The sequence below is a fragment of the Emys orbicularis genome, chromosome 12 (assembly GCF_028017835.1).
Source record: "Emys orbicularis isolate rEmyOrb1 chromosome 12, rEmyOrb1.hap1, whole genome shotgun sequence".
NCBI classification, from domain to species: domain Eukaryota; kingdom Metazoa; phylum Chordata; order Testudines; family Emydidae; genus Emys; species Emys orbicularis.
Genome location: NC_088694.1, coordinates 52260406 through 52285203, shown reverse-complemented (window position 1 = coordinate 52285203; position 24798 = coordinate 52260406). Strand labels below are relative to the sequence as shown.

The window sequence follows — 24798 nt, the reverse complement described above, 5'->3', positions numbered from 1 at the left end:
GTAGGAACCGATCTTACACCTTCTTTTCAAGCATTCGGTATTGGCTTCTGTTGAAGAATTGAGCTAGATGGACAGGACTGAGCCGTTGGAGCAATTCCTCTGTTCCCATCACACACTGAGTATGTGGCAGCGCTGGTAATAGAAGTTGAGCTATTCAAGGAGGCCTAAGGGAATTAGGCACATGGCTCCCAATGAGGTTCAAGGGAATTGGATAGCTAACTTCAGCCTGAACACAGATCTCCTGAGTCCCACTCCACTAGTCAATGGGTGCCTAGAGAGTAGGTGGGGAAAGACAGAAGGGAGACGCAAAACTTCTGAAAATGCAGAATCGCTTGCCTTCCGCTTTTTCCAATAGCCAAGTATGAATAAAATAAGGCCATTCTGTACAATGGCTGCTACATGGCATGAGACAGGGGGACGATATTGTGTAATGCCACACATGCTTTCAGCCAAGGGGTAGGAATGGCCAGCAGGAGGCTGTTCTCTACAATGGCCACTAGAGATTACTTAGCGGACACAGAGGAATGAGACAGAAACAGCAACATCCATTAATGTGCACATGATGGCAGCAGAGCTCTGGGTGTCTTTTAGCTGGCGGTTCTCATTTTCATCTGCAGCTGTGGTCAGCTCTGAAAACCACATGGACTTTCGATTTCATAGAAAGACACAGCTGAAGGCCTGTCTGTCTTCCCCCCCCCCCCCATTTCCTGCCTACTTCCTAACCAAGTGTCAGACGGGGAGAGATTTTGCAGGCACTGCACTGTTTTTGTGCTGAAAACAATTTTGGGAATGGGGAGTTTGAATGAAAACCCCTCCAAACTAGAACTCGATGGCACTGCACAACTTTGAAGAGTCTGGCTCAGCATGGGGACGCCTTTCCTCCCTTGTCATCAAGGTTAAAAGGGAAATTCTTCTGATAGGGGAATTGAAGGGGAAAGTTAAGGGAGTAGATCCTCACTTGGAGTAAATGGGTGTAGTGCCATTGACTTCAGTACAACTACATTTCTACTCCAGGCAGGTAAAAATTCTGGACTTAAATGTTCATGTTGATTTTACATTTCAAATTGTGACAATGCTAACATGGGGTGAGATTCTGGTTGCCATTACTCATATCAAATAGTACTTTACTCCATGGGTAGATCCATTGGTCCTGATTATGTTCTCAATTACTCCTCGTGGCTGAGAGGAGAATCAGCTTCATTGATTCCAAAAGACACTCCTGATTTACACGAGAAGGAGTGACAGGAGAATTAGCCTTAATGAGTCCAATAGAGCTACTTTTGATTTACACCGGGGTGAAATAAGACTCTGATCCTCTGACATCCATGGAGTTACTCCCAGTTCAAACTGGGCTGCGTAAAATGAGACTCAGTCAGGTTGACTCCAATGGAATTACTGGTGATTTGGAGTGCGGTAAGTGGGAGAAGATTAAGCCAAAATCACACCAGTGGAATCAGGCCGATTAACTCCTTTCTGAATAGTCTCAAAGTGTAAGTTACTACTCAGTATATTAGAAGTCTTCATAATAAAAGAAAAAGTTTAGCTACAAAAAAGGTTTAAATTAATGACCAAAGCTTTCACTGGAAAGAAGCCTGGTTTGACAGACCTCAAAGATAACCTGCTGTTTTGGAACATCCACGCTGGCCATCATTGCAGTATCTCAGCACCCCAGAAACATTAATAAATGTATCTTCATAACTCCTATGGGTGGGAGGACATTATGGCTGTCTCCATTTCGTAGACAGAAAACTAAGACCACAAGAAGAACAGGAGTACTTGTGGCACCTTAGGCCTGGTCTACACTGGGGGAGGGGGATCAATCTAAGATGCGCAACTTCAGCTATGAGAATAGTGTAGCTGAAGTTGACATATCTTAGATCAACTTAGAATCACTTACTTCGCGTCCTCGCGGCGCGGGATCGATGGCCGTGGCTCCCCCATCGACTCCACTTCCGCCTCTCGCTGTGGTGGAGTTCCGGAGATCCCCGATAAATCGATCACTACCTGCCGATCTGGCAGGTAGTGTAGACGTACACTTAGAGACTAAGAAATTTATTTAAGCATAAGCTTTCATGGGCTAAGACCACAAGAACTATCTGACATTCTCTCTCTCTCTCTCTCTCTCTCTCTCTCTCTCCAGTGTGTGTGAATGAGTGTGGGGATATGAAAGGGAACATCAGTGGTAATGGGAATGGAGATCTGTGTCTCTGTGTGAATGCTGATACTTGTCTGAAAGTCAGTGGGAATGGAAATATTTTTGTTGTTTGTTGTTATTATCCCTCAATATTACATCTTGGGGATGGTTAAAAAACACATAGTTCACATCACACAAGTTCTTTAAACGCAACCAGGAGAAAGTTATTTATTAATAAGCAATAAAGTGTAGACAGAAGCTGAGTAAATGATCTTGATGATGATGCTTAGTGGTGAATGGGTGGCAGGGGGTGGATCACTCGGTAATTACCTGCATAATAATCTTACTTCGCTGTAGCCTGAATCCTCCCTCGACTCTCCCCTAAAGAAAAACTCCCACACACGCCGCTCTTGGCCCACTAATGTCAGGGAGGCTCCACTGCAAAACCTTAACTCTGTCCTCAGACTCCCCCCACCCCTAGCTTCTCCCACCTGCACCCACAGACGGGCCCCCAGACCTGGTCCAGAGCACGAGCCAGGCTTGCTCAGATCACGTTCCTAGTGTCACGGGTCATTTCAATGTAGCCGGTCACTGCTGGGAAGGGAAAGGGGCTTCTGTTCCCCAAATCCCTCCCAGCTCCCTGGGAAATCTTCCCGCTCCAGCGGGTGGCCCAGCCCAATGGATCCCTGGGACATGACCCCTCCCCAGACACTGACCCCCCCCGACCGGACATTGCATGGCCCTTGTGCGCGTGGAACGGGGCTCCAGAGCTGAGTCCCCCCAATCCCCAATATCACCTCACAATAGCCAGGCCCTCAGTTCCTGGGTGAGTCCCCCCAATCCCCAATATCACCTCACAATAGCCAGGCCCTCAGTTCCTGGGTGAGAAAATACAGTCACTGCAGGGAGCTGGTCACTCCTCCCAGGCGTCTGAAAGTGTCAGGCGGACCCCAGCGCCTTTTGCCCGGCGCTGCACAGACACAGTCACACCGGGAGCCCTAGGGCGAGTCAATAAGATCACTGGCAGCATGAGTGTGTGTCTCTTATAAAGCAGGGCATGCAAATGAGGGAGACAGTTTCCTGTTTAAATCTGTGCCTCTCTCTGCCCAGGCTGCACCCAGAGACACAATCCGCAGCCCCTGGGTCTGGGCAGTGACCAGTCAGTCCCCTTAGCACTTTCCTCTCCAGCACCAGGGAAAATGGGATTTTTGCTCCTTGTAATTTTCGCTGTAGCAGCTTTGGAAGGTATTTTCCTCCTATGAATAACTGGCAGAGTTAGAAGAATATTGTGTTAGCGCTGTTTTTATACCGATATTAATGGCCTGTCTTTATTCCCAGGTGTCCGGTCCCAGGTGCAGCTGGTGGAGTCCGGAGGGGATGTGAAAAAGCCCGGAGACTCTCTCCGCCTCTCCTGCAAAGCCTCCGGGTTCGACTTCAGCAGCGCCTACATGAGCTGGGTCCGACAGGCTCCTGGCAAGGGACTGGAATGGGTCGCTTATATATATCCCAGTGGGGGTACTATATATTACCTTGATTCAGTGAAAGGACGATTCACCATCTCCAGGGATAATTCCAAGAGTGAGCTGTATCTGCAAATGACTGGCCTGAAGCCCGAGGACACCGCCCGCTATTACTGTGCGAGAGACACAGTGACACGAAACTGATTTGTGATCATACAAAAACCCGAGCGGCACAACCACCCTTCTGCCATGTGCCGTGCGGGGGCAGCACTTCCACAAACAATCCAGCACTGGGCACAGGAACGGGATCTACAACCAGAGTGAAAAACAAATCAGTACTCAGGTTTCAGAGCTCAATATTCATCTATAGAATCATAGATTCCTGGGACTGGAAGGGACCTCAAGAGGTCATCTAGTCCTGTCACCTGCACTCACGGCAGGACTAAGTATTATCTAGACCAGGGGTCAGCAACCTTTAGCACCCTGGCAGGCCGGGCCCATTTGTTTACCTGCCACGTCCAGAGTTTCGGCCTATCGTGGCTCTCACTGCCTGCGGTTTGCTGCTCCAGCCAGTGGGAGCTGCGGGAAGTGGCGCGGGAGGAGGGATGAGCTGGCCGCCGCTTCCCGCAGCTCCCTTTGGTCTGGCCATGGCCAGTGGGAGTCTCAATTGGCCGAACCTGTGGACGCAGCAGGTAAACAAACCGACCCTGCCCACCAGGGTGCTCACCCTGCGGAACCGCGTGCCAAAGGTTGCCGATCCCTGATCTAGACCATCTGTCATAACTATAAAGGAAAGGGTAACAGCTCTCCTGTGTACAGTACTAAAATCCCTCCTGGTCAGAGACTCCAAAATCCTTTTACCTGTAAAGGGTTAAGAAGCTCGGGTAACCTGGCTGACACCTGACCCAGAGGACCAATAAGGGGACAAGATACTTTCAAATCTTGGGGGGGGGGGAAAGGCTTTTGTGTGTGCTCTTTGTTTTAAGGGGTGGTTCGCTCTTGGGACTGAGAGGGACCAGACATCAATCCAGGTTCTCCCCATCTTTCTAAACAAGTCTCTCTTATTTCAAAATTGTAAGTAAAAGCCAGGCAAGGCGTCTTAGATTTACTTTGTTTTCTCAACTTGTAAATGTACCTTTTACTAGAGTGCTTATCTTTGTTTGCTACATTTTGAACCTAAGACAGAGGGGAGTCCTCTGAGCTCTTTAAGTTTGATTACCCTGTAAAGTTATTTTCCATACTGATTTTACAGAGATGATTTTTACCTTTTTCTTTAATTAAAAGCCTTCTTTTTAAGAACCTGATTGATTTCTCCTTGTTTTAAGATCCAAAGGGGGTTTGGATCTGTATTCACCAGGAGTTGGTGAAAGGAAAGAGGGGGGAAGGGTCAATTTCTCCTTGTTTTAAGATCCAAAAGGGGTTTGGATCTGTATTTACCAGGAGTTGGTGAAAGGAAGGAGGGGGGAAGGGTCAATTTCTCCTTATTTAAGATCCAAGGAGTTTGGATCTGTATTCACCAGGGAATTGGTGAGGGTCTCTCAAGGCTACCCAGGAAAGGGAATTAGCTTTGGGATGGTGGCAGCGGACCAGAACTAAGCTGGTAGTTAAGCTTAGAAGTCTTCATGCAGGCCCCTACATTTGTACCCTAAAGTTCAAAGTAGGGATACAGCCTTGACATGGTGGCACAGCGGTGGGATCGTTTTAAACCCAAAAGCCAGTAAGAGATTTTTTTTTCTTCTAGCTGCTTGGAAAGCAGAGCTGAAGGTAGATAGATGCATATCTTATCTCTCCTTGCCTGAAGGCAGAGGTGTTAAGTTTTTTTAACAAGGTCCTTTGTTAAGAGAACGGTTCAATAAGTGAGCAAACTTTGATCTGGTAAAGGTAATTTACAAGCTGAATTGTTTTTTTTTTCTTTTTACATCCTCGGAAGTAGCTAGTTACAAAGTCTCTGTTAACTCAGCAGCACTCAGCAGGAGCCTGAGCTAAATACATCCCAGTTTCAGTCAACTGCAGAGGGTGTGACCCAGCACAAGAAAACAGGAAAATGACTACCAAAGAAGCAGCTAACAAAATAGAACTGGCCAAACTAGAAGCAGAAGAAAATGAAAGAAAACATCAAAGACTGCTTCAAATTAAAAAACTTGAAGAGGAGGCCCATGAAAGAGAAGAAAAAGCCAAACAGGAGGCCCATAAAAGAGAGATGGAGCTGAAAGAAAAAGAGATGGAACTGGAAGCAGCAAGGACTAGGCAGGGTGCATCAGACCATCCTAACAACTCCTCTCCAGGTACCACTTCCCATCCCAGGAAATTCCCCACCTACAAGGCAGGCGATGATACTGAGGCCTTCTTAGAAAATTTTGAAAGGGCCTGCCTTGGATACAACATCCCTCCAACCCAGTACATGGTAGAGCTGAGGCCGCAGCTCAGTGGACCCTTAGCAGAGTTGGCGGCTGAAATGCCTAAGGAACACATGAACAGTTATGAACTTTTTAAAAACAAGGCCAGAATCAGAATGGGGCTAACACCTGAGCATGCCCGTCAGCGGTTCAGAGCCCTAAGGTGGAAACCTGATGTGTCATTTACCCGACATGCCTACCACATTGGGAAAAATTGGGATGCCTGGATATCAGGAGCCAATGTTAAATCTACGGAAGAGTTGCCCTTCCTATTGCAAATGGAGCAGTTTTTAGAGGGTGTTCCTGAGGAAATAGAAAGGTACATCCTAGATGGGAAGCCCAAAACTGTAACCGAGGCGGGGGAGATTGGAGCCAAATGGGTGGAGGTGACAGAAAAGAAAAAAGCTAGTAGCAGTTGGAGGCAAGCCGAAACAAAACCTTATCACCGGGGACAACCCAAGGCCCCACCCACATCCCAAGGGAAACCCCAGACGCCTTCTCACCCCACCACACCAGTCTCCAGCAACCAACATCGCCCCGGTGACACCTTAGCAGGGCGATGTTTTAAATGTAATAACTGGGGCATATAAAGGCTCACTGCCCCAAGAACCCCAACCGATTACAGTTCATTACACCCCAATCACACCAAAGATCCCCAGACCCAGATGCCTCTCTCATACCCTCGGAGCGAAGGGAAACCTTGAGAGTGGGCGGAAAGAAGGTTATCGCTTGGAGGGACACTGGGGCACAAGTGTCAACTATCCACCAATCCCTAGTGGACCCCAAACTCATCAACCCTGAGGCTACAGTGACAATTCAACCCTTCGTGTCACAGTCTGTAACCTTGCCTACAGCCAAATTGCATGTCCAGTACAAGGGCTGGTCAGGAATGTGGACTTTTGCAGTCTATGACAATTATCCCATTCCCATGCTGCTGGGGGAAGACTTGGCCAACCATGTGAAGCTAGCCAAGAGGGTGGGAATAGTCACCCGCAGCCAGGCTAAGCAAGCTTTCACCCCCATCCCTGTTCCTGAGCCGTCCACCAGGACCCCGTCTGTGTTACCGGAGACCCAAACACAGGTGGTGGAACCGGATCCCCTGCCAACGACTGCAACAGCCGTAGTGGATCCAATCCCAGAGACCCAGCCAAAGCCAGACCCAGAACCGGAACTGGCAACGCACCCAGCACCAGAACTATTGCCAGCACTGAGTCCAGCGCTTGCAAGCCCGTCTACAACTCCAATGCCAGAGGGCACCAGCGAGTCTGAACTGGTGGAAGCAGCAGATAACCCTACCCAAGAGGCTCAGCCAGAGCCTGAAATACCACATAGTGCACCAGCGGACAGTGGTTCACAGTCAATGGAAACAGCCCCAGCACCTGCATTGCTTCCAGAGGGACCAAGCCTCGGTCCACAGTCCAAGGAGGAACTGATGTCTCCAGCATCAAGGGAACAGTTCCAGGCCGAGCAGGAAGCAGATGACAGCCTTCAGAAAGCTTGGGCGGTGGCACGGAGCACCCCACCGCCTCTCAGCTCTTCTAACCGATCCCGGTTTGTTGTAGAACAAGGACTTTTATACAAGGAGACTCTTTCTGGTGGGCACCAGGAAGACTGGCATCCTCAAAGACAGTTGGTAGTTCCCACTAAGTATAGGGTAAAGCTCTTGAGCTTAGCCCATGATCATCCCAGTGGCCATTCTGGGGTGAACAGAACCAAAGACCGGTTGGGGAAGTCCTTCCACTGGGAGGGAATGGGCAAGGACGTTGCTAATTATGTCCGGTCTTGTGAGGTGTGCCAACGAGTGGGAAAGCCCCAAGACCAGGTTAAAGCCCCTCTCCAGCCACTACCCATAATTGAGGTCCCATTTCAGCGAGTAGCTGTGGATATTCTGGGTCCTTTCCCAAAGAAGACACCCAGAGGAAAGCAGTACGTACTGACTTTCATGGATTTTGCTACCCGATGGCCGGAAGCTGTACCCTTAAGCAACACCAAGGCTAAAAGTGTGTGCCAGGCATTAGCAGACATTTTTGCCAGGGTAGGTTGGCCCTCCGACATCCTTACAGATTCGGGAACTAATTTCCTGGCAGGGAACATGAAAAACCTGTGGGAAGCTCATGGGGTGAATCACTTGGTTGCCACCCCTCATCACCATCAAACCAATGGTCTGGTGGAGAGGTTTAATGGAACTTTGGGGGCCATGATACGTAAATTCGTAAATGAACACTCCAATGATTGGGACCTAGTGTTGCAGCAGTTGCTTTTTGCCTACAGGGCTGTACCACATCCCAGTTTAGGGTTTTCACCATTTGAACTTGTGTATGGCCGCGAGGTTAAGGGGCCATTACAGTTGGTGAAGCAGCAATGGGAGGGGTTTACGCCTTCTCCAGGAACTAACATTCTAGACTTTGTAAGCAACCTACAAAACACCCTCCGACACTCTTTAGCCCTTGCTAAAGAAAACCTAAAGGATGCTCAGGAAGAGCAAAAGGCCTGGTATGATAAACATTCCAGAGAACGGTCCTTCAAAGTAGGAGACCAAGTCATGGTCTTAAAGGCGCTCCAGGCCCATAAAATGGAAGCGTCGTGGGAAGGACCATTCACGGTCCAGGAGCGTCTAGGAGCTGTTAACTATCTCATAGCCTCCCCCACCTCCAACATAAAGCCTAAGGTATACCATGTTAATTCTCTTAAACCCTTTTATTCTAGAGAATTAAACGTTTGCCAGTTTACAGCCCAGGAAACAGATGACGCGGAGTGGCCTGCAGGTGTCTACTATGAAGGAAAAAGGAATGGTGGCGTGGAAGAGGTGAACCTCTCCACGACCCTGGGATGTCTGCAGCGACAGCAGATCAAGGAGCTGTGCACAAGCTTTGCACCGATTTTCTCAGCCACTCCAGGACGGACCGAACGGGCATACCACTCCATTGACACAGGTAATGCTCACCCAATTAGAACCCCACCCTACCGGGAGTCACCTCATGCCCAAGCGGCTATACAAAGGGAGATCCAGGACATGCTACAGATGGGTATAATCCGCCCCTCTACCAGTGCATGGGCATCTCCAGTGGTTCTAGTTCCCAAACCAGATGGGGAAATACGCTTTTGCGTGGACTACCGTAAGCTAAATGCTGTAACTCGTCCTGACAACTATCCAATGCCACGCACAGATGAGCTATTAGAAAAATTGGGACATGCCCAATTCATCTCTACTTTAGACTTAACCAAAGTGTACTGACAAGTACCACTAGATGAACCCGCTAAGGAAAGGTCAGCCTTCGTCACCCAGGCAGGGGTGTATGAATTCAATGTACTCCCTTTCGGGTTGCGAAATGCACCCGCTACCTTCCAAAGACTTGTAGATGGTCTCCTAGCGGGATTGGAAGAATCTGCAGTTGCCTACCTCGATGATGTAGCCATTTTTTCTGATTCATGGACAGAACACCTGGAGCACCTGAAAAAAGTCTTCGAGTGCATCCGGCAGGCAGGACTAACTGTTAAGGCTAAAAAGTGTCAAATAGGCCAAAACAGAGTGACGTACCTGGGGCACCAGGTGGGTCAAGGAACTATAAATCCCCTACAGGCCAAAGTGGATGCTATCCAAAAGTGGCCGGTTCCAAAGTCAAAGAAACAGGTTCAATCCTTCTTAGGCTTGGCCGGATATTATAGGCGATTTGTACCACACTACAGCCAAATCGCCTCCCCGCTGACAGACCTAACCAGAAAGAAACAGCCAAATGCAGTTCAGTGGACTGATAAGTGTCAAAAGGCCTTTAACCAGCTTAAGGCAACACTCATGTCTGACCCTGTGCTAAGGGCCCCAGACTTTGACAAACCGTTCCTAGTAACCACAGAAGCGTCCAAGCGAGGCGTGGGAGCAGTTTTAATGCAGGAAGGACCGAATCAAGAATTCCATCCTGTCGTGTTTCTCAGCAAGAAACTGTCTGAGAGGGAAAGCCACTGGTCAATCAGCAAAAAGGAATGCTACGCCATTGTGTACGCGCTGGAAAAGTTACGCCCATATGTTTGGGGACGGCGTTTCCAACTACAAACAGACCATGCTGCGCTACAGTGGCTTCATACCGCCAGCGGAAATAACAAAAAACTTCTTCGGTGGAGTTTAGCTCTCCAAGATTTTGATTTTGAAATACAACACATTTCGGGAGCTTCTAACAAAGTGGCTGATGCACTCTCCCGGAAAAGTTTCCCAGAGTTAACTGGTTAACAATTGTTCTTGTAATGAAACATATTGTTAGTTTTTATATAATCAGTAGTATGTCTAAAGGTACATGTGTCTTGTTAACTCTGTTTTCTCCTAGAACTCCAGAAAGAAATCACAGCCAGTGTGGAACCGAGCGTCCAACACTATCTGTGATTTGGGGGGCGTGTCATAACTATAAATTAAAGGGTAACAGCTCTCCTGTGTACAGTACTAAAATCCCTCCTGGTCAGAGACTCCAAAATCCTTTTACCTGTAAAGGGTTAAGAAGCTCGGGTAACCTGGCTGACACCTGACCCAGAGGACCAATAAGGGGACAAGATACTTTCAAATCTTGGGGGGGTGAAAGGCTTTTGTGTGTGCTCTTTGTTTTAAGGGGTGGTTCGCTCTTGGGACTGAGAGGGACCAGACATCAATCCAGGTTCTCCCCATCTTTCTAAACAAGTCTCTCTTATTTCAAAATTGTAAGTAAAAGCCAGGCAAGGCGTCTTAGATTTACTTTGTTTTCTCAACTTGTAAATGTACCTTTTACTAGAGTGCTTATCTTTGTTTGCTACATTTTGAACCTACGACAGAGGGGAGTCCTCTGAGCTCTTTAAGTTTGATTACCCTGTAAAGTTATTTTCCATACTGATTTTACAGAGATGATTTTTACCTTTTTCTTTAATTAAAAGCCTTCTTTTTAAGAACCTGATTGATTTCTCCTTGTTTTAAGATCCAAAGGGGGTTTGGATCTGTATTCACCAGGAGTTGGTGAAAGGAAAGAGGGGGGAAGGGTCAATTTCTCCTTGTTTTAAGATCCAAAAGGGGTTTGGATCTGTATTTACCAGGAGTTGGTGAAAGGAAGGAGGGGGGAAGGGTCAATTTCTCCTTATTTAAGATCCAAGGAGTTTGGATCTGTATTCACCAGGGAATTGGTGAAGGTCTCTCAAGGCTACCCAGGAAAGGGAATTAGCTTTGGGATGGTGGCAGCGGACCAGAACTAAGCTGGTAGTTAAGCTTAGAAGTCTTCATGCAGGCCCCTACATTTGTACCCTAAAGTTCAAAGTAGGGATACAGCCTTGACACCATCTCTGACAGGTGTTTGTCTAACCTGCTCTTTAAAATCTTCAGGGAGGGAAATTCCATAACCTCCCTGGGAAATTGATTCCAATGCTTAACCACTCTGACAGGACGTTTTTCCTAATGTCAAACCTCCCTTGATGCAATTTAAGGCCATTGCTTCTTGTCCTATCCTCAGAGGTTAAAGAGAATAATTTGTCACCCTTCTCCTTGTACTCCTCCTTTTATGTACTTGCCAACAGTTATCACGTCCCCCTCAGTCTTCTCTTCTCCAGACTAAACAAACTCAGTTTTTTCACTCTTCCCTCATAGGTTATGTTTTCTAGACTTTTATTTATTTTTTTTGCTCTTCTCTGGACTTTTTCTAATTTGTCCACATCTTTCCTGAAATGTGGCACCCAGAACTGGACACAATATTTCAGGCCTAATCAGTGTGGAGTAGAGCAGAAGAATTACTTCTTGTGTCTTGCTTACAACACTCCTGCTAATACATCCCAGAATGATGTTCGCTTTTTTTTAGCAGTTACATTGTTGACTTATATTAAGCTTGCGATCCCCTATGACCCCCAGATTCCTTTCCACAGTTCTCCTTCCTAGGCACTCATTTCCCATTCTATATGTGTGCTACTGATTGTTCCTTCCTAAGTGGAGTACTTTGCATTTGTCCTTATTGAATTTCATCCTATTTACATCAGACTATTTCTCTAGTTTCTCCAGATCATTTTGAATTATAATCCTATCCTCCAAAGCACTTGCAACCCCTCCCAGCTTGGTATCATCCGTACACTTTATAAGTGTACTGTCTATGCCATTATCTAAATTATTGATGAAGATATTGAACAGAACCAGACCCAGAATGGATCCCTTTGGGATCCCACTCATTATGCCCTTCCAGTATGACTGTGAACCACTGATAACAGCTCTCTGGGAACGATTTTCCAACCAGTTATTCACCCACCTTATAGTAGCTCCATCTGTTAATATATAGGTCTGTTTGTTAGCCTGGGATAGAATTTTGGGTTTGACTTTTTGATATTCTTATACTAAGATGTGTAAACAAGGGACAAAGACACTGTGATGTTGCTTCTGCCTAGTCAGCTGGATTTGTTAGTACAATGGGAACAGATAAGAGCAGTTAACGTGTTACTCAGAGCACACTTTAAGATTGCCTCAATCCCAATCTCAAGGCAAAATCAAGCAACCTATCGGGAGGGGCAAAGGGGCTTGCGAGTGGAGGCATAAAACACTAAAAGACCAAAGAAATGCCAGTCCTGACCAGAGCACAAGCTCACTCCTTGACCCTCCCATGGGGTACAAAAGGGATGGGATGAGGACCCCAGACCCAAAATGGCACATGACCCTAAATTGTAAGTGGTGGGACTGTGGGCGTGCATTGCAGGTATATTTGGGCCTGCTAAGAAGGAGGCGGTGGGAATAGGGAACAGGGACACAGGCAAGGATCAGAGCTCGGAACGGAACACTGGGAACGGAACAGACTCTGCCAGTGTGTAGAGCTGTGTTTGCTTAGAACTAACCCCAGTAAACATCGCATTGTCTACACTTTGGTCTTCTGGTCTTTTGCTGCTTGCTGTCTGCGTGACAAGAACCAGGGAAGTGGGAGCGTTGAGGGAAAGCCTTCTAACATCTGGGTGCCGTGACTCGGATACATCACACTGGATAGGTGAGTAGCAGCCAGGTAAGGCCCCCTCCCCAACAGTCTGCACAGCTGCTTGGAGGGGGTATGGTGGGCTCTCATGATAGTACTTGCGGGTCCTTGCAAACTGGGATAATGGTCTTTTTGGATAAGTGCATATGGAAGAATCAGGGCCCATTCCAGGTACAGGGGTCAACGTAGGATGAGATTAAGAAGGAAATGGGAGCAGTGTTAAGGGACCCAGAGGGATGGGGGTGGCTGAGGAGCCTACCCGCCTTGGTAAATGGGTAGCAGAAGGAGATCTGTGCCCATGGGGACAGGATCACTTCTAGGGAAAGGAGGCACTTAAGTCCACTTGTAAGAGGTTTGCAGTAAAGGCAGCATTAAGGGAAGCTGCCAGTAATCTTTCAAGTTTGGTGCTACTCCAGCGAAGGCTACTGGAGGATTTTAAATTAGAGCTGGGGGTGGTTAAAGATGATTTGGCACAAGAGGGTCAAAAGCAGAGTTAACAGACCAGCTTAAAAGACAGGAGCTGGGACTTGGGCCTAGGGGATCTGAGAAAATAAAAGGTTTCAAAGTGAAAAATGGCAGGAGCAGGGTGGCAGGAGCAGGTAAAACCCCCACTCTTCTCCCAGAGCCAGGATACAAACCTGGGGGGAAGCTCTGGAATGTCTGCTTACAAGAGTATAAAGTAGGTTATATAACTATCCTGTTTCCTGCCCTGTATACTGCACACTGTCTCACCTCTATGGGCCTCAGCCAAACCGTCTGAAAACCTAGGGCCCTGTCACTTCATGGCTCTCTCCATTCCAATCAACATCTGCTCTCAGCATAATTAAATTAATCTACCTATGTTCAAATAGGAAACACCTGGAGAGGGATGTGCATGCATATTTCACCTAGGGAGGTTGGGAGTTGAAAGGGGCTGTCAGCAGGAGCCCTAGATAGATGATCTGACTCTATCCATGGCACAAATGGGCATCTCCCTTGTACTTGCTATTGATATTTTACCAATTGCTATTGCCAGAAAAATTCCATAGATCAGGCTTACCGAAGGAAAGGACTAAGTTCAGGCTTTGTCTTCCAGAAATGTGTGAGCATCATATCCAGGCTAATGTTGTGTTTTCATAACTAATGTTATAAAAGACCTGAGTCATTTCCTTTCACAACCATCACTCTCCTGTTAGCCAACACTTCCCCGGCATCACAGGACAATGTCTGCCACCTTCAAGGAGAGAAATGCATTATGGGGTTGATTCAATGCCCATAGCTATCAATTCTGAAAACTTTCTCTGACTTTACTGAGCTTTGGGTAAGGCCAAAAGAAGGACAATCATTCTGGGGTCAGAGCCTCACAGATGTGAATTCTGGAAGCTCCATGAATCCCAAGGCTGCTACCCTGACTGACAATGGCTGGTGTTCTGGCCAGTTATTCAAACAGATTAAAACATTGGTAACAGAAGGGATCTAGTGATACAATGAGATGAGGGCCAGGCACTCAACCAATTAAAATTGCAAGCCTGATTTAAGAGAGTATTCTTTCTATACATGTATGGATTTATTCAGTACCCAACTGTCCTCTGCCTTCTTGGCTCATACCTGAGAATGCCAAATTCAGGACAAACTGCTGAGAATAGGACAGATACACCCCAAGATTCGTGGCTAATCCCCCATAGGATATAACAAACCAGCAACAAAAGTAAACTTCTGTTTCACCACACTGGATAACAAGGAGTCATAAAAGCAGTTTTCTTAGGCATTCCAGTCCTTCTATTACCACCGAAAACACGAGACTTAGAGATGAGTGGTTCTTTAAAACCAATCTCTTCAAATTAAAGGTTCTTCTGATCCCAAAGGACCAGACACACACCCAGGTCAATATATAACTTAGATCTTACCCAAAAATCACGCTGGTGCCAATCCTTTAGTATCTAAAATCTAAAGGTTTAGAAAGAAAGAAAGAAAGAAAGAAAGAAAGAAAGAAAGAAAGAAAGAAAGAAAGAAAGAAAGAAAGAAAGGTGAGAGTTAAAATTGTTTAAAGGAATCAAATACAAACAGTAATTGCAAAGTCCTTGGATCAGGCTCGTAGCAGTGATGGAATAAACTGCTACCTTATGTCAAGTCTCTGGCTGCTTCCAAATCATTGGAAAGTCCTCAGTGTTTTGGTTAGAATGCTGCCATTAGTATAAGTCAATATTCTAGAGCAGGGGCGGGCAAACTTTTTGGCCTGAGGGCCGCATGAGGTTTCCTAAATTGTATGGAGGGCCGGTTAGGAGAGGGGGTAGTGGCCCGGCCCCCACCTCCTATCTGCCCCGCATACTCCTTCCCCATCCAACCCCCCCTGTTCCCTGACGTCCCCTCTGGAACCCCTGCCCCATCCACACACCCACGCTCCCTGTCCCCTGACTGTCCCCGGACCCCCGCAGCCCCATCCAACCCCTCCTCTCATTCCTGATGGCCCCCCCGGACCCCTCCCCCATCCAACCACCCCTTCTCCCTGTCCCCTGACTGCCCCTGGAACCTCTGCCCCTGACTGCCCCCTGCCGACCCATCCAACCCCCTCTCCTTCCTGACTGCCCCCCAGGACCCCTGCCCCCATTCAACCCACTGTTTCCCCCGACCACCATCCACACCCCCACCCCCTGATCACCACCCTGAATTCCCCTGCCCTCTATCCACACACCCCTGCTCCCTGCCCCCTTACCACGCTGCCTGGAGCACCGGTGGCTGGCGGTTCTACAGCCGCGCCGCCCAATTTGAGCCAGGCCACACTGCCGCCGCCGCTGCCGCCGCCACCACCACGCAGCACAGAGACCGGGTTAGGCCGGGCTCTGCAGCCGCACTGCCCCAGGAGCTCACAGCCCGCTGCCCCACCCCCCAGAGCATTGAGGCAGCGGCGGAGTGAGCAAGCTGAGGCTGCGGGAGAGGGGCCGGGGGCTAGCCTCCCGGGGCAGGAGCTCAGGGGCCAGGCAGGATGGTCCCGCGGGCCAGATGTGGCCTGCAGGCTGTAGTTTGCCCACCCCTGTTCTAGAGGTTTGAGCAGGAAAGAGGCAAAATGGAGGTGTTTCTAGGACCTTTTATATTTTCTGCCATGTGGAGGGAAACCCATTTTTTCAAACAAAGCCCTCAGCACAGCTAGTGGAAAATTACAGGTGTGTGGTGTTTAGATGCTGCTTGTATTATTAGAACTGGGAACACTGGCTGTTGGGAGTCTGAAAGGACAGGAAACAGGAAGGAGTGGGGAGGAGTTGAGGAGGCTGAGTGAGAGTTACAGGGTGCACAGTTAGAGCTTGGTAAAGAGACTTGCATTTGTAAATAAAGTTCTGTTGAAGTTGTTAATACTTTGCTTGGTGGATACAACATTTTGGTGATGAGGATGGATCTTCTGCCTCTGAACCCACCTGCACCCTTTCTGCAAAGCCCAGGTGAGCCGCCAATTGCTTTTACTGCCTGGATCCATATGTTTGAGACTTATCTGCTTGCAATGAGTGCTACAGAGATTTCTGAAGTAAGAAAGCGTGCTCTGCTAATCCACTGCCTTGGAGCAGAAGGGCAGCATATATTTTACACGTTTCCCCTTGCAGATGATAAATATGAGACTGCACTCACTGCATTAAATAACTTTTTTGTGCCAAAAGTGAATGTAGTAGCTAATCGCTACAGATTTTGCCAGCGTGAGCAGAAACCAGGGGAGACTATAATGCAGTATATGGCTTCCCAGAGGAGTCTGATTGTAACTTGTGACTTTGGGAATATGGCAGATGAGATGATTAGAGACCAACTCATTGAGAAAACAACAGTGCTTCGTGTAAGAGAACGCTTACTTCTAGAACCACAACTTACACTAGAAAAAGCAATAACCATTGCTACTCAGATTGAGTCAGCTACAGCTGAAGCCAAAATAATGAGCCAGGGTACAGGAGGCCCAGTCCAGGCTGTGACTCCTTTGCAGAAAAGTTCACTATCACTGCAGACAAACAGTTGCAAAAGGAAAACTAATGAAAAGCCACTGAATCAGCAAATGCAAAATACAGTAAAAGCATGCTTTCACTGTGGATCCCCACAACATCTTGCAAGCTACACAGGATGTCCAGCAAAAGTAGCTCAGTGCAATCATTGCAAAAAGATTGGGCATTTTGCTAAAGTATGTCGCACTAGCCAGTTCAATCAACAGGTGCATGCAGTTACAATACCAGATGTTACTGTGCTGAGTGTAGACAAAATCACTACTGCATATATTCCAGAACAGATAAAGTGCACTGTAAATGTTTCTGCCATACCCTCAGACAAATCACACTCTGTTCAGCTAATGTTGGACACTGGCTCAGCAGTATCTATACTACCTGATTCCATCTATTTGCATTACTTTAAAGATGTGCCTCTTACTGAACCCAAACTTCACTTGGTATGCTATTTGAAAAACCATATTCCAGTACATGGCTGCCAGCCAGCAATAGTTACTTTTGGTGATTGCTGTGTAACTGCGGAGTTCTACATTGTCGACAAAGGCACTGCTATCCTTGGCAGAGATTTATTAGCTGCTTTAAATCTCAGGGTAGTTAATGGACGAATTGATCTTCCTCAGCAAAGCACTCTTGCGGTACACACACCAGTTTCAGCTGGGACCCACCTCCAGGTTGAGGAGAAACTTGGCTGTGCTTATGGGTTTCTGCATAAAGTTAAAATGCGGAATAATGTGATGCCTGTACGACAGAAATTACGGCGCTTACCATTTTCAGTCAGGGAAGCTGTTTCAGAGGAACTTAGAAAACTTGTTCAAAGGACATTATTGAAGAGATTAACTCCTCGGAATGGGTTTCACCTATAGTAGTGATGCAGAAGAAGGGTGGAGACATTCGCCTTTGTGAGGACTTAAGGGAGCCAAATAAAGCTATTGTGATTGACAGCCATCCTCTTCCTCACATAGAGGAAGTATTTGCAGAACTCCGTGGAGCAAAGATGTTTTCTACTCTTGATTTGCAGAGCGCATACCACCAGGTTATGTTGCATGAAGATAGCAGAGACCTCACAGCATTTATTACACATGAGGGACTATTTCATTTTAAACGTGTTCCATACGGTCTCACATCAGCCCCAAGTGCCTTCCAAAAATGATGTCATTGATTCTGAAGAATCAACATGGAGTTCAGTGCTATTTGGATGATATTATTGTGTTTGGAAATACTACTGAGGAGCATGACAATAACCTGCAGTCTGTACTAAACTGCATCAGCAAAGCAGGCCTCAAGCTCAATAGGTCCAAATGCAAATTTAGACAAACTGAACTCTCCTTTCTGGGGCATACAATTTCACAGGCTGGACTAAAACCTGATCCAGATCATATCCTGACAATTTCAAATGCTCCTCCTCCAACAGATTTGCAAACCTTACGTTCCTTCTTGGGTCTTACCTCCTGGTATGCAAAATTCATTCCCAATTATGCTTCTGTCATTGAACCATTACGAGAATTACTACGGAGAAGTTCAACCTTAGTGTGGACAACGGATGCACAAGTTAGTTTCGAAAGGGTGAAAGACTTGATTGTACATAGTCCAGTACTTGCACTATTCAGTCCCGCATTGCCCACAATTGTAACTACTGATGCTTCTGATTATGGACTTGGGGCTGTCCTCTCACAACTTCATGAGGACAACACAGAGAGGACTGTTGCATTTGCTTCAAGGACACTAAGTAATGCTGAGAGAAAATATTCTACAGTTGAAAAAGAAGCACTTGCTTGTGTCTGGGCTACTGAAAAATGGAGAACTTACCTGTGGGGTCGCACGTTCAAGTTGCGCACAGACCACAGCCCTTTGACAACGTTGCTCACCACGAAAGGACTGGGAAGAGCAGGGTATCATATTGCTAGATGGTCTGCAAGACTACTCTCTTTCAATTATGAACTGGAATATAAGCCTGGAAACAAAAATGTGGTAGCTGATTGCCTTTCTTGCCTGACTTTGCCTTCACCAGATGGTCCACCGGAGGATGAGGATGTAGTAGTTGCGCTTATTACAAGCACTCTTACTGCAGTTACAAGAGAGCAATTTCAAGCTGCTTGTTCAGCGTGTCCAATTCAACAAAAATTATGGGAATTTCTGACAAAGAGATGGCCCAGTAACCCTAAAAACCTTGACCCAGTTTTGCTGCCTTATTTTAGAGTTCGGGATGAACTATCTTTGCTCGATGGATGTGTGCTATGAGGTACACACCGGCTACTTGTGCCAGAAGAGTTACAGTCAAAACTCATACACCTGGCACACGATACTCATCAAGGAATTGTCAGAACCAAACAATGACTACGGGATCTGTATTGGTGGCCAGGGATGGACTCTCAAACTGAAGCACTCATAAAATCCTGTGTCACTTGCCAAATGCATGATAAGACAGCAGTGACATGTACCCCTCCATTACAGCCTGTTCCTCTTCCTGAATCTGCATGGGAAAAAGTGGCGATTGACATTGTAGGACCCTTTGATACTGCTCCACTTGACTGTCATTATGCCATCACTTTAATAGACTATTTCAGCAAATGGCCTGAGGTGGCATTTACATCGCAAATTTCTTCTGCTACAGTAATTAAGTTCCTCTCTTCAGTTTTTAGCCAGGAAGGTAACCCCAAAGAACGGGTTTCAGATAATGGTAGTCAATTTATTTCCCTGGAGTTTGAAACGTTTCTAGCAGAGAGGAACATTTTACACAGGAGGTCATCTCTATATTACCCTCAAGCCAATGGGGAAATCGAACGGTTTAACAGAAGTTTGAAAGAGAGTTTGCAAACAGCTAAACTGCAAGGGCGATTGTGGATACCCTTCACTACTGATTTCTCGCAAGCATACCGGGCTACACAACATGCCACAACGCAAAGATCACCCGCAGAGTTACTTCATAGGAAACAGATGACTACTAAGCTGAACATTGCTGGATTGTTAAAAGCGCGACCTGATGCCCCACAAAAGGATGATGTGAGAAAGACAGTTGAACAGAACCAAGCAAAGTCTAAGCCTTTCACAGACAAACGGCGGGGTGCTAAGGAACCAAAGTTTGAGTGTGGTTCCTTTGTTAGAATACGAAAACCTGGACTCTTACACAAAGGGGACCATAAATTCACAGCTCCTCTTAAAATCATAGAGAAGAAGGGACCTTACACCTATCGACTTTCTGATGGGCGGGTATGGAATGCTTCTTATCTTGCACCTGCCTATGCACCAAGAGGAGATTATGCCAACACCCAGTCTGCATTGGATGACTTCATGGTAGAACCAACACAACAAGACATTGCAGTGGAACTGGGGCTTGAGAGACAGGCTGTCAGACTCAGATGACCACCTGCCTGGACTAAAGACTATGTTATGTAGTATCTACAGTGTTTTCAGTGTAATATTCCTGCCAACGGTATAGTGTCTTGTTTCATATTTGTTCCTGTGGTTAGAACAACAATGTTTATTTTAATTTGGAAAGTTTCTTAAGAGAGGAGGGAATGTGGTGTTTAGATGCTGCATGTGATTATTAGAACTGGGAGCACTGGCTGTTGGGAGTCTGAAACGACAGGAAACAGGAAGGAGAGGGGAGGAGTTGAGGAGGCTGGGAGAGTTACAGAGTGTGCAGCTACAGCTTGGAAAAGAGACTTCCACTGTAAATAAAGTTCTGTTGAAGTTGTTAATACTTTGCTTGGTGGATACAACAGTTGCCTAAATATTTTTGAAAATCTGGCCTTAGATCTCTTTCAGGACAGATGTTTTCACGGTATTTAAGCATCTAACCATGGAGGTAGGAGCTTGGGTACTTTTGAAACTCCCGCTAATTGCCTATCTTCATGTTCAGGTAACTCAACAGCCCCATTCTCATTCACCCCAATAAACCAGAATTCTTGCCCAATTTTTATTTCTTTCTGGTGCAGAACACTGGGTGAAATTAACTTCTGTGTAGAGGGCTAGTAAAAGTCCAGTGCATCTGTCAAGGCTGTATCCCTACTTTGAACTTTAGGGTACAAATGTAGGGGCCTGCATGAAAACTGCTAAGCTTATCTACCAGCTTAGCTCTGGTCCCGCTGCCACCATTCTCGATGGATTCCCTCCCTGGGAAGCCTTGAGAAACCTTTCACCAATTCCCTGGTGAATACAGATCCAAACTGCTTGGATCTTAAACAAGGAGAGATTGACCCTTCCCCCCTCCTTCCTTTCACCAACTCCTGGTGAATACAGATCCAAACCCCCTTTGGATCTTAAAACAAGGAGAAATCAATCAGGTTCTTAAAAAGAAGGCTTTTAATTAAAGCAAAAGGTAAAAATCATCTCTGCAAAATCAGTATGGAAAATAACTTTACAGGGTAATCAAACTTAAAGAGCTCAGAGGAATCCCCTCTGTCTTAGGTTCAAAGTATAGCAAACAAGATAAGCACTCTGGTAAAAGGTACATTTACAAGTTGAGAAAACAAAGTAAATCTAAGACGCCTTGCCTGGCTTTTACTTACAATTTTGAAATAAGAGAGACTTGTTTAGAAAGATGGGGAGAACCTGGATTGATGTCTGGTCCCTCTCAGTCCCAAGAGCGAACAACCCCTTAAACAAAGGACACACACAAAAGCCTTTCCCCCCCCCAAGATTTGAAAGTATCTTGTCCCCTTATTGGTCCTCTGGGTCAGGTGTCAGCCAGGTTACCCGAGCTTCTTAACCCTTTACAGGTAAAAGGATTTTAGAGTCTCTGACCAGGAGGGACTTTAGTACTGTACACAGGAGAGCTGTCACCCTTCCCTTTATAGTTATGACACGCCCCCCAAATCACAGATAGTGTTGGACGTTCGGTTCCACACTGGCTGTGATTTCTTCCTGGAGTTCTAGGAGAAAACAGAGTTAACAAGACACATGTACCTTTAGACATACTACTGATTATATAAAAACTAACAATATGTTTCATTACAAGAACAATTGTTAACCAGTTAACTCTGGGAAACTTTCCCGGGAGAGTGCATCAGCCACTTTGTTAGAAGCTCCCGAAATGTGTTGTATTTCAAAATCAAAATCTTGGAGAGCTAAACTCCACCGAAGAAGTTTTTTGTTATTCCCCTTGGCGGTATGAAGCCACTGTAGCGCAGCATGGTCTGTTTGTAGTTGGAACCGCCGTCCCCAAACATATGGGCGTAGCTTTTCCAGCGCGTACACAATGGCGTAGCATTCCTTTTCGCTGATTGACCAGTGGCTTTCCCTCTCAGACAGTTTCTTGCTGAGAAACACGACAGGATGGAATTCTTGATCGGGTCCTTCCTGCATTAAAACTGCTCCCACGCCTCGCTCGGAAGCATCTGTGGTTACTAGGAACGGTTTGTCAAAGTCTGGGGCCCTTAGCACAGGGTCAGACATGAGTGTTGCCTTAAGCTGGTTAAAGGCCTTTTGACACTTATTAGTCCACTGAACTGCATTTGGCTGTTTCTTTCTGGTTAGGTCTGTCAGCGGGGCGGCGATTTGGCTGTAGTGTGGTACAAATCGCCTATAATATCCGGCCAAGCCTAAGAAGGATTGGACCTGTTTCTTTGACTTTGGAACCGGCCACTTTTGGATAGCATCCACTTTGGCCTGTAAGGGATTTATAGTTCCTTGACCCACCTGGTGCCCCAGGTACGTCACTCTGTTTTGGCCTATTTGACACTTTTTAGCCTTAACAGTTAGTCCTGCCTGCCGGATGCGCTCGAAGACTTTTTTCAGGTGCTCCAGGTGTTCTGTCCATGAATCAGAAAAAATGGCCACATCATCGAGGTAGGCAACTGCAGATTCTCCCAATCCTGCTAGGAGACCATCTACAAGTCTTTGGAAGGTGGCGGGTGCATTTCGCAACCCGAAAGGGAGTACATTGAATTCATACACCCCTGCCTGGGTGACGAAGGCTGACCTTTCCTTAGCGGGTTCATCTAGTGGTACTTGCCAGTACCCTTTGGTTAAGTCTAAAGTAGAGATGAATTGGGCATGTCCCAATTTTTCCAATAGCTCATCTGTGCGTGGCATTGGATAGTTTTCAGGACGAGTTACAGCATTTAGCTTACGGTAGTCCACGCAAAAGCGTATTTCCCCATCTGGTTTGGGAACTAGAACCACTGGAGATGCCCATGCACTGGTAGAGGGGCGGATTATACCCATCTGTAGCATGTCCTGGATCTCCCTTTGTATAGCCGCTTGGGCATGAGGTGACTCCCGGTAGGGTGGGGTTCTAATTGGGTGAGCATTACCTGTGTCAATGGAGTGGTATGCCCGTTCGGTCCGCCCTGGAGTGGCTGAGAAAATCGGTGCAAAGCTTGTGCACAGCTCCTTTATCTGCTGTCGCTGCAGACGTCCCAGGGTCGTGGAGAGGTTCACCTCTTCCACGCCACCATTCCTTTTTCCTTCATAGTAGACACCTGCAGGCCACTCCGCGTCATCAGTTTCCTGGGCTGTAAACTGGCAAATGTTTAATTCTCTAGAATAAAAGGGCTTAAGAGAATTAACATGGTATACCTTAGGCTTTATGTTGGAGGTGGGGGAGGCTATGAGATAGTTAACAGCTCCTAGGCGCTCCTGGACCGTGAATGGTCCTTCCCACGACGCTTCCATTTTATGGGCCTGGAGCGCCTTTAAGACCATGACTTGGTCTCCTACTTTGAAGGACCGTTCTCTGGAATGTTTATCATACCAGGCCTTTTGCTCTTCCTGAGCATCCTTTAGGTTTTCTTTAGCAAGGGCTAAAGAGTGTCGGAGGGTGTTTTGTAGGTTGCATACAAAGTCTAGAATGTTAGTTCCTGGAGAAGGCGTAAACCCCTCCCATTGCTGCTTCACCAACTGTAATGGCCCCTTAACCTCGCGGCCATACACAAGTTCAAATGGTGAAAACCCTAAACTGGGATGTGGTACAGCCCTGTAGGCAAAAAGCAACTGCTGCAACACTAGGTCCCAATCATTGGAGTGTTCATTTACGAATTTACGTATCATGGCCCCCAAAGTTCCATTAAACCTCTCCACCAGACCATTGGTTTGATGGTGATGAGGGGTGGCAACCAAGTGATTCACCCCATGAGCTTTCCACAGGTTTTTCATGTTCCCTGCCAGGAAATTAGTTCCCGAATCTGTAAGTATGTCGGAGGGCCACCCTACCCTGGCAAAAATGTCTGCTAATGCCTGGCACACACTTTTAGTCTTGGTGTTGCTTAAGGGTACAGCTTCCGGCCATCGGGTAGCAAAATCCATGAAAGTCAGTACGTACTGCTTTCCTCTGGGTGTCTTTTTTGGGAAAGGACCCAGAATATCCACAGCTACTCGCTGAAATGGGACCTCAATTATGGGTAGTGGCTGGAGAGGGGCTTTAACCTGGTCTTGGGGCTTTCCCACTCGTTGGCACACCTCACAAGACCGGACATAATTAGCAACGTCCTTGCCCATTCCCTCCCAGTGGAAGGACTTCCCCAACCGGTCTTTGGTTCTGTTCACCCCAGAATGGCCACTGGGATGATCATGGGCTAAGCTCAAGAGTTTTACCCGATACTTAGTGGGAACTACCAGCTGTCTTTGAGGATGCCAGTCTTCTTGGTGCCCACCAGAAAGAGTCTCCTTGTATAAAAGTCCTTTTTCTACAACAAACCGGGATCGGTTAGAAGAGCTGAGAGGCGGTGGGGTGCTCCGTGCCGCTGCCCAAGCTTTTTGAAGGCTGTCATCTGCTTCCTGCTCGGCCTGGAACTGTTCCCTTGATGCTGGAGACATCAGTTCCTCCTTGGACTGTGGACTGGGGCTTGGTCCCTCTGGAAGCGATGCAGGTGCTGGGGCTTTTTCCATTGACTGTGAACCGCTGTCCGCTGGTGCACTATGTGGTATTTCAGGCTCTGGCTGAGCCTCTTGGGTAGGGTTATCTGCTGCTTC

The 24798-nt window shown here is 46.9% G+C and overlaps 1 pseudogene; it reads left to right on the top strand.

Moving 5' to 3' along the window:
* Nucleotides 1–1361: 1361 nt before the first annotated feature.
* LOC135886394 (immunoglobulin heavy variable 3-11-like) overlaps nt 1362–24798 on the top strand; it is a 35549-nt pseudogene continuing 12112 nt past the window's right edge.